The sequence below is a fragment of the Pongo abelii genome, chromosome Y (assembly GCF_028885655.2).
Source record: "Pongo abelii isolate AG06213 chromosome Y, NHGRI_mPonAbe1-v2.0_pri, whole genome shotgun sequence".
Taxonomy (NCBI): domain Eukaryota; kingdom Metazoa; phylum Chordata; class Mammalia; order Primates; family Hominidae; genus Pongo; species Pongo abelii.
In genome coordinates, this window is record NC_072009.2 from 14,077,810 (window position 1) to 14,088,595 (window position 10,786).

Genomic DNA, 10,786 nt, shown 5'->3' on the forward strand with positions numbered 1-10,786 from the left:
ACTCTTTGTACCTGAGTCAAGCTAAGATATAGGAACAGCTCTGGCTAACTGATGGCCAAAATTGTGAACAGAAAAGAATCCTCCAGGGTTGGCAATTAACTAGGCCCTCTTACTCATAGAAGATAAGCCTATGGCCCAGCTGGCCAGGCAAAAACAGTCCCCAGTCCCCAGAGACTCTCTTGAAGGCACACAGGCCCATCTCAAGCAGCTGAGGGGCTTTGGAATTATAGTCCCTTGTCAGTCTCCATGGAACACTCCCTGCCTGTCTGTTCCCAAGCCAGGGATCAAGGACTACAGGCAGGTACTGGAGTTGTGCTCGGTCACCCAAGCTACAGTGACTTTGGCCAAGACTGGTAGCCTAATTCTCCAAACAGCTAGGTCGTGTTTCTAAAGTTTAGCCCCCATGTTTGAAAGCCTTGGCAGCAACTGCCCTGCTAGCACAAGAAGTGGATAAACTAACTCTTGGGCAAAACCTGAACATGAAGTCTCCCCATGCTGTGGTGTTATCAATGAATACCAAAGGACATCATCAGCTAACAAATGCAAGACTAACTAGGTACCAAACTTGCTCTGGGAAAATCCCCTCATAACTTTTGAAGTCTGCAACACCTGGAACTCCACCACCTTACTCCCAGTATCAGAGAGCCCAGTTGAATATAACTGTGTAGAGGTGTTGGACACGGTTTATTTTAGCAGGCTTGACCTTCAAGACCATCCTTGGACATCAGTAGAGTTGGAGATGTACGTGGATTGGAGCAGCTTGTGAATCTACAAGAAGAGCAGTCACACACTGCAGAGGAAACCAGCAAGCTTGCACCTCGATTGCCTTGGAGAACTCCCAAGCTGGCGCAGAAGCTAAGCAAGCAGCATCCACCCCCTACCAGGCAACATTCACAACCCCCTTGCTATATCAGGTACCTGACCTTGTACCTATTTATTCTAAAGAAAAGAATGACTTTCTCCAGGTAGAGGGAGGGCGTGTGATAGAAGAGGGATGGATTCTGTTATTGGATGGAAGAATTGTCCTGCCACAACTACTAGTAGCCACAGTGGTACTGGCTGTGCCTGAGACCACTCACCTGGACCAAGAGTCACTTAAAAAGTTGTTAGGCCATTACTTCTGCATTTCACATCTGTCAGTCCTTGCCAAATGGTGGCACAGCAGTGTGTCACTTTTCCACAGAACAATGCTAGTCAGGGTCCAACCTTCTTGCCCAGCATACAAGCTTATGGATTAGCCCCCTTGAAAACATCCAAGTAGACTTCACTAAGATGTCCAAATGTGGACGTAACAAGCATTTGCTAGTTCTAGTGTGTACATACTCTGGGTGGGTGGAGGCCTATCCAACACAAAATTAGAAAGCTCGTGAATTAACCCATGTGCTTCTCCAAGATATCATTCCTAGGTTTAGACTGCACTTATGAATGAGCTCAAAGAACATGCCATCATTTGTTGCTGACTTGGTACTGTGCCTGAGACCACTCACCTGGACCAAGAGTCACTTAAAAAGTTGTTAGGCCATTACTTCTGCATTTCACATCTGTCAGTCCTTGCCAAATGGTGGCACAGCAGTGTGTCACTTTTCCACAGAACAATGCTAGTCAAGGTCCAACCTTCTTGCCCAGCATACAAGCTTATGGATTAGCCCCCTTGAAAACATCCAAGTAGACTTCACTAAGATGTCCAAATGTGGACGTAACAAGCATTTGCTAGTTCTAGTGTGTACATACTCTGGGTGGGTGGAGGCCTATCCAACACAAAATTAGAAAGCTCGTGAATTAACCCATGTGCTTCTCCAAGATATCATTCCTAGGTTTAGACTGCACTTATGAATGAGCTCAAAGAACATGCCATCATTTGTTGCTGACTTGGTACAAAAGTCAGCAAAGGTATTGGAAATGACATGGAAACTACATACTGCTTATCCACCATAGAGTTGCAGAAAGATGAAGCAGGGGAATTGGACTATCAAAAATAGTTTAGATAAAGTGTCTTAAGAAAAGGATTAAAGCTGGTAAGCTATCCCTAAGGTATTGTTTAAGATTAAATATATTCCTTCTAAAAGAACAGGATATGTTCCCCTTATGAAATATTATATCATAGACCCCTTCAATGCTACAGGGACTCCCAGGCACTCGTTGAGAGCTAGGTAAAATTGAGTTACAGCAACAGCTACAGGCTTTAGGGAAAATTACACAAACAATTTCAGCCAGGGCAAATGAGAGGTGCCCAGTTCACCCTTTCATCCCAGGTGATTGGTTGTGGAGCAAGGATTGGAAAGTAGCCCTCTTGTAGCCACAGGTGGAAAGGACACCAGGCTGTCATCTTGACAACTCCCACAGCCATAAAGGTAGAGAAAATTCCAGCCTGCATCAACCATAGCCACCTAAAACTGCAGTACCTGAGACCTGGGAGGAGAGACCAAGTGCAGACCACACCTGCAAGATGACCTTGAAGAAGATGGCAAGCCCTACTCCAGTCACACCCAGAAGCTGACTGGTCCACACATGGCCAAATCATGAGGAAACTCATTGTGGGACTCATTTTTCTTATACTTTGGATGTGTGCAGTAAGGACTTCAACTGACTTTCCTCACACTGAGGACTGTTCAAGTTACTGAGGTGGGGAAAAAAGTTAAAGCAGTCTTTCTGTTTTATACTTATTATGAATGTACTGCAACTTTAAAAAGGATGACTTTGTATAATGCCATCCAGTACAAGGTGTGCAGCCCAGGAGGTAACCAGCCTGACGTGTTGATAACCCATTAGAACTATTTGATCCCCGTTGGAAAACAGAAAAGTATGTAACTCTAGGAATCAGTGGAAATGGACTGGATCCCTGAGTAAATATTTTAGTCTAAGGGGAGGTCCACAGGCACACTTGCAAGCCAGTTTTTACTCCCCTGTATGGTACCTGTACTTTTACCACCTTAGTTCATCAAAAGACCACAGCACAAGTGCATTACATAAATCACTATCAATCTGTCTCACAGAAAGATCTGGGTAATGAAGATGAGAGAGAACTCCCACTAGTAAGTGAGGTTCTCAAAGTGGCGGATGTGGAGACAGACCATTTCTTTTACTGTCTCCTGTTCTCTGAATAGAAGGAGGAAGTAAAAGCTGAAAAACAACAGGAATGGAATCATTGGCAAGACCAGCTAGTGCCACTAATGAACAGGCCTGAGGTTAAAGTTTAACCCAGCACCCTAACAACATGTGTTATATCTAGATCTCAATCTATCACAACCCTTTCACTTGTAACCCCTTAAAGTTGTAAACACTTAAAAGGGCCAGGAACTCTTTCTTCCAGGAGCTCAGTTCTTGAGATAGGAGTCTGCCAACACACCCAGTGAAATAAAGCAACTTTCTTCTTTAATCTGGTGTCTGAGGGGTTTTGTCCATGGCTAGTCCTGTTACAAAGGGAATTCAGTGATGGAGTTGGAAGAAACTTCTGTGTCATTTGTGTTCATTTTTTTTTTTTTGCAGGAAAAGTTGCAGGACCCCATCCACCCCTCACCCACTTGTATCATCACCCCTATATGATCTTAATGCTGCTCACACTCTATGTCCGAGGATAAAATGCCAAGATGATGAAGGAGTGCTGCCTCATGATGAGAAGCACTTGCTCACCTGGGAAGCAAATTCGAGGTAAATACAAGGGGTCCTGTGGTAAGGACTGCTAGTGTATCTTCATGGGTTGGCCTCAGGACAATGAAACACTGGGAGATGTCTGTTTTTTGTTGTGTTCTGTTCCTCTTGTTATAAGAGAGTGGCTTTTTTTACTTTTTCTGCAGGGAAATGTGACTTGGATGCTGACATTTCTCAGCATGCCTCCCAATTCACTTCACATTCGTAATTCACAGAAAAATAAAGAACACAGTACCCCACAGCAAAAGCAAAGCCACATAGGCCAGCCACAAAAATATTTGAGACTTTAAAAGAAAGAAGTGCTGAAGTGTGTTAACCACATTCCTTTAAGCAGACTATACTTACCATCACACACACACACAAACACACAATGCCACAAACACAGGCAGACACCCAACACTTGCAGCACTCCCACAGAAACACACAGCCTGGAAGCTCCTGAGGCTGCCTGGTTCTGCAAGAAGCCCCCACCTGGGAGACAGCAACCCCAGGGAAAACAGGCTGGCTCTACCTAGAAATCACAGTGGTGTAAGTTTCAAAAAGACTCACCCCTACAATGTCTAGGCATGAATGAGGAATCCTGAAGATCATTTTGGATTATTAGGGATTTTGTAGTTTCTTGCTGGAACTCTGCTTGAGGTTTCTTCAGGCTGGCTCATGTCTGCCCTCTCCTAGGATCATGGAACAATTCCATGGATCCCACAGTGAAGACAGGTGAGAGTTCACCTCCAACGCAACTCCACAGAGGTCTTCTTCTCCACCAAGCCACAGGGACTTGTTGCTAGGCAACGGTTACATTCATTGTGATGGTAGCCAGAGCTCACAATCAGGCCTGGTGCCCTGAGAGAAGTGCATGCCCATTTCTATGGCAGCCTCTGTTGTCTGTCTGTCAGAGCTGTCAGCCTGCTTAAGCAGAGTAAAATGGTACAGTAAATTGAATTGGCCTGTTAGCGAGTAAAAAGGCTGCCTGTGAAATTCCACTGTGGGACCATAAGTGGGGACCTCAGGGTCTCCATGGCCATGTCATGCTGGAGAAGAAGGTGTTTCAAGACTGTGAGCTCATCACTGGAAACTGCTCATCTGACTCCAGTCTCAAAAGAGGCTGTGTGAAAGAATCAGGTACAATGGGGATGCAAATATAGGTTGCTGTGTTGTTGAGGGTTATTTGGGTGATAAAATCATACCTGAGACCCCAGCAGCTGGGGTCAGTGAAAGGTAGTTGGGCCCTTGAACTCACTGCCTCCCTTCATTTTGGGCCCCACAGGGGCTGTCTGGGAAAGGCTGGACCTAAGACAAAGGCAAGTCCAAAGTTGAACACTGTTCTCATACCTTGGACTGACCACTCATGGGTGCAGATGAGGTTGAGACAGTGTCAAAGGACATCTATGGCATGGCAAGCATAAAAAGTTGTCCAGTACTGCTGTTTAGGGGTACTGTGGATTCTCCATGAAAGCAAAGAAAAATAAAACCTCACCTGTCTAGAATGAGCTGCCTGGTGCTGGAGTCCAAGCAATGTTCAATTCTTCCTGTCAGGTGATCCAAATGCCTCCTGTAAAGTGGAAGGAGCTTCAGCCCCCCAAATGAGACAATGACCCGGAAGCTGAAGTGTGGCCAGCCTACCTGAAGTCCCTTTTCCTCTCTGAAATTCTGGTAACTAAATTATCTGTGCAGAGAGGCAGTCCTTCTGAAAAACAGCTTAATGAAAGAGCCCCTCCACAATAAGAAAACCAGGCAGATGAAATGAAACAAAGGTTAGATTACCAGGCAAAAGCCAGACATGAGTGCCTGCTTCTCATCCTGCAGAAATCATGCAGCCCTTTGATAGAAGTGGGAGAACAGGAGTTTGCTTGTTGGTGGCTGTAACAGGACTTTACGGTTTTAAAAGTATCAAAGCAGTTCAGTCATTAAAACATGACAGTGTTTAGAAGGAAACACTCACACAATTGATTACTGTGAGGGTTGTTCTTTGTGAACTGGGAAATTTCTAGTGTTGAAAGTCATTAAACCAGACCCAGGAAAGTGTAGGCCAATGAGGAACATGGAAGTCAGGAAAAGATGGGGCAAGTGTGGAGGCCACATCCCACCTAGCATGAATTTATTCCACTCCCATTTGGCTCCGGGTATGAAAGCCCTCAAATCGGGAGTTTGCCAGGATGGCCCTAGCTTGTACATTCACCTGAACACTGAGCCATGGTGTGGACTGCTTCTTCAACTGAGGGAATGTGGGGATGGTGTTGGAAGTACCTTCTGTGTCACCTGTCTTCAGGTGACAACCTTCACCAGATTGAATTCTCACCCCTATCTGATGTTATTGCTGCTTACACTCTGTCCCAGAATAAAATCCCAAGATGATGGAGGAGTGCCCCCTCATGACATGAAGCACTTGGTAAGCTGGGAACTGAATTTGAGGTAAAATGAAGGGGTCCTGCAAGCAAGACTGCTAGTGTCTCTGTCTGGGTTGGCCACATAACAATGAAACACTAAAAGATATCCATGTTTTGGGGTGGTGTGCTCCTTTTGTTTCTAGAAGAGTGGCTTTTTGTTCTGTAGGGGAGGTTATTTGGACATGGGTGGGTTATGGCCTGCCTCCCAATTCACTGAGATTTATGATGTGGCTCAAGCAGAGCCACATAGACAGACCACCAAAAGGGTTGGAGACTCAAAAAAACAAGCCCTGAAGTACATTAGCCACATTCATTTAAGCACTCTCCGCTTACAGGCACACAGACACACAGACACACAAACACACACACACAAAATGCCACACACATGCAGACATCCAATGCTCACAACAGAAACACACAGCCCAGCAGCTCCTGAGGCTTCATGGTTGTGCAAGAAACTTAACCTGGCAGAGAGAAAACCCAGGGAACACAGGCAGGCTTTACCTACGAAGCATGTTGTGGCAAGTTTCAGAAAGACTCACCAATACAGCATCTAGCCAGGCCGAAAAAATCCTGCAGATCCTTTTGGATCCTTAGGAATTTTGTGGTTTATTCCTGGGGCTATGCCTGATGTTTCTTTAGTCTGGTTCATGTCTGCCCTCTCCTATGATCATGGGACTATACTGAGGCTTCCACAGGGAATAAAAGTGAGAGTTCACCACTGATGCACCTCCACAAAGGTCTCCTCCTCAGCCAAGTCACAGGGACTTGTTGCTAGGCACATGTAGCATTCATTGTGACTCTAACCAGAGCTCAGATATAAGCCCTAGTGTCCTGAGGCTAGCACTAAAATTCTCGACCTTAGAACCCCTTTGGGACGTCTGAATCTTTGGGTACCGCTGGAGGAGGAGGTGTTTCAAGACTGTGAGGTGGTCACTTAGAAGATCTCTTCTGAATCCATTCCTGAAAGACCCTTTGTGCAAGAATAAGGACCCATCTAAATCGGAATATAGTCTGGTGAGTTGTTGAGGGGTTTTTGTGTAATGGAATCATACCTGAGACAACAAAAATTAGTGTCAGTAAAATATAGCCAGTCCCTTGATCTCATTGTTTCCCTTCATCATAGTCTTCACATGGGCTCTCTGCAAAACATAGGAAACATGAAAAAGGTAGGTCCAATGTCGAGCAGTTCTTACACTGAACTGGAGTGTCAAGGGTGCAGATGACATTGTGAAATTGTCTCAGAGGCCATTTTTGGCAATTGCAAGCCTGAAAAATGTGGCCAGTATTGCTGCTGAGGGGCAATGTGGGCCCAACATGAAAGCAAAGAAAAACCAAGGCTCACTTGTGAGAATGAGCTGACTTGTCCTGGATTTCCAGAAATGTTCAAAGGTCTCTGCCAGAGGAATCAAAAGCCTCCCGCAAAGTGCAAAAAACCTCAGATTTTACAGCAAGCCCGTGACACAAAACCTGGAGCACCACTAGCCGACCAAAGTCCTTTTGCTGACTGTGAAAAGATCCATTGTGAGAGGCAGTCCCAGAGAGCAAAAGCTCAATGAAAGACTCTTTTTACAATGAGAAGGGAAGTGCAGATGAAGTGAAACACAGCCTCGGTTACTAGGCAAATCCAAACACGGCTCCCTGCTTCTCGTCCTACAGGAGTCAAGCCGCCTTCCAATAAAAGTGGGAGAACAAAAGTTTCCTTGTTGGTAGCTGTAATAGGAATTTATTCTTTAAAAATAAATACAGCTGCCCATTCATTAAAACATGACAGTGATTAGAAGGAAACACTCATGCAATGGATTCCAATTAGTTCAACCTCCGTGAAGTGGGAAAGGTTTAGTGTTGAAGATGTTGAGCCACATGCAGCATACCATAGGACTATGAGGAATATGGAAGACATGAAAAAAAGAGGCTAGTGTGGAGGCCACATTTCACCCAGAACCAGTCCATCCCACTCCCATTTGGCTTTGTGTATGAAAGTCCTCAAATCTGTAGTTTGCCAGGATGTCCCCAGTTTGCACTCCAAATGTTCTCTGCATGTTGGAGTACTCCCACCTCAACAATAAGCCATGGTGTGGACTATTTCTGCAAATAGTGGAATGTAGGGATTTAGTTGGAAGAATCTTCTGTGTCATCTGTCTTCACCTTATTTGCAGGTGAAGTTGTGGGACCCCATTCACCCCTCACAAGATTGTATCCTCACCCCTGTCTGACCTTATTGCTGCTCACACTATCTGTCCAAGGATGAAAACCCAAGGTGAAGGAGGAGTGACCCTCATGACTTGAAGCACTTGTTCACCTGCAAATAGAACCTGAGGCAAATTCAAGGGTCCTTGTAGACAGGATTGCTAGTGTCTCTCCCTGGGTTGGCCACATGACAATGAAAAACTGGGAGATGTCCACTCTTGGGTCTGGTTTGACCCTCTTCTATCTAGAAGAGTTGCTTTTTTTGCAGGGCGGTGAATTGGACAGTGGTGTGTCCCAGCCAGCCTCCCAACTCACTGCAGATTCATGATTCACAGAAAAATAAAGAACACAGAGCTCTACATCCCAAGCAGAGGCATACAGGAAAACAATAAAAAGTTGGAGACTCAACAAAATGAAGCACTGCAGTGCATTAGCCACATTCCTTTAAGCAGACCCCACTTACAGGCACACACATACACACACACACAAATGCACAAAGTGAAACACAGAGGCAGATATCCAACACTCACAGCACTCCCACAGAAACACACAGCCTAGCAGCTCCTGAGGCAGCATGGCTCTGCAGGAAGCCACACCAATGAGGGACCAACACCAAGGAACACAGGAGGGCAGTACTTAGACATCACAGTGGGGCAAGTATCAAAAGGACTCACCCCTCACTCACTCACAGGGGTGAGGATACAGTGCCTAGACAGACCTGAGGCATCTTGCAGATCCTTTTAGATCCTTCTGGAATCCACGGTTTATTCCTGGGGCTCTTACTGACATTATTTCAGGCTGGTTCATGTCTGCCCTCTCCTAAAATCATGGGACTATCTAGTAATTCTCACAGAGAAAACAGGTGAGAGTCCACCACCAACATCTCCTGTAAAAAGGTCTTCTTCTATGCCAACCTGCAGGAACTTGTCTCTAGGAAATGGTAACATTCACTGTGATGCTAACCAAAACTCACAGCTCAGTCTTTGTGCCTTGTGACCAGTGTCTTCTCATTTAAGAGGCACATTCTGGGGCCTGGCTGTCAGAGCTGTCAGTCTGACCAAAAAGAGGAACAAAGAACAGGCACTGTGATAAACCACTGCCAGACCCAAAAAGCCTAGACCATAGGGCCCTTTTGGGCAGTCTCCAAGGTCGAGTTCCACTGAAGAAGTCATTTTGAGACTATGAGGTGGTCGCTGCAATCAGATACTCTGCCTCCATTCTGGAAAAAGGCTTTGTGCAAGAGGCAATTCCTACAGGGATTGTAATACAGTCTGGTGAGTTATTGGGCCTCACAGGGGCTCTAGGGAAATGGTAAGAACCACGACAAAAGAAAGTCCAAGATAAAGCATTGTTCTCACACCTTAAACTGACCCATCACGGGCACAGATGAGGTGGAAGCAGTTTCTCAGTGGCCATCTGTGGTGAATGCAAGCCAGAAAAGGGTGTCCAGTAGTGCTGATGAGGGGCAATGTGGAACCCTCATGAAAGCAAAGAAAAATGAAGGCTCATCTGAGCAAATAAGCTGACTTGTGCAGAAGTCTAAACAATGTTCAAAGATTTTTGTCAGAGGACCCAAAAGCCTCCTACAAAGAGCAAACAACATCAGACTCCACAAGGAGACAAAGACCCAAAACCTGGAGCATAGCCAGTATATGCAAAGTCCTTTTGGCTTCCTGAAGTTCCTGGCAACCAAAAGATCTGTAGGGAGAAGACAGTCCCATGCAGCAAAAGCCAATGAAAGAGCCACTCCACAGTAAGAAAGGACTTGCAAATGAAGTGAAACAGAGCCAAGATTACCAGGCAAATGCAGACATGGCTGCCTGCTTCTCATCCTAAAGGAATCATGCAGCCCTCCAATAAATGTGGGAAAACAAGAGTTTCTATGTTGGTGGACGTAATGGGAATTTATGCTTTTAAAAGTATCACAGCTGCCTAGTCACAAAACATGTCAGAGTTTAGAAAGAATCCATCACAAAATGAATTCCCAAGAGAGTCATCTTCCATGAACTCGGTAAGGTAACTTTTAGTGTGGAATACGTGTAGCCAGACCCAGGAAACCTTAGGGCCAAAGAGGATCATGAAAGTCAGGAAAAGAAGAGACAAGTGTGATGGCCACATTCCATCCAGCATCAATCCATCACCCTCTCCCTTGCCTTTGGGTATGAAAGCCCTCACATTGGGAGTTTGCCAGGATGTCCCCTGTGTGTACTCAAAATTTTCCCCATGCATTTGAGTACTTCCACCCGAACACCAGGCTATTTAGGTGGAAACAACCTCTGTGTCATCTATCTTCTTTTTTCTCTTTTTTTTTTTTTACAGGTGCAGTTGTGGTATCCCATGCACCCCTCCCCAGATTTCATCTTTACTCCTATCTGACTTTATTGCTGCTGACACTCTGTGCACCAGGATGAAATTCAAAGATGATATTTGAGTGTCCCCCTACCCCACCAAGACATGAATTACTTGCTTGGCTGGGAAGGGAATTAGAGGTTAATTCAATGTGCCCTGTGGAGAGGACTGCTAGTGTCTCCCCCTGGGTTGGCTGCAAGACAATGCAACACTGG

General features: G+C 45.4%; 1 long non-coding RNA gene across 2 annotated transcripts in view; it reads right to left on the bottom strand.

Annotated features, from left to right (window-relative positions):
- Positions 1-4,404, bottom strand: part of LOC129053397 (uncharacterized) — a 76,640-nt gene extending 72,236 nt beyond the window's left edge. The window contains exon 1 of one of the 2 annotated variants that reach the window (XR_008518279.1): positions 4,198-4,404. This is a non-coding gene — a long non-coding RNA (uncharacterized LOC129053397). The remainder of the gene's footprint in view (positions 1-4,197) is intronic. The other variant, XR_008518278.2, reaches the window with a different exon arrangement.
- Positions 4,405-10,786: the final 6,382 nt, after the last annotated feature.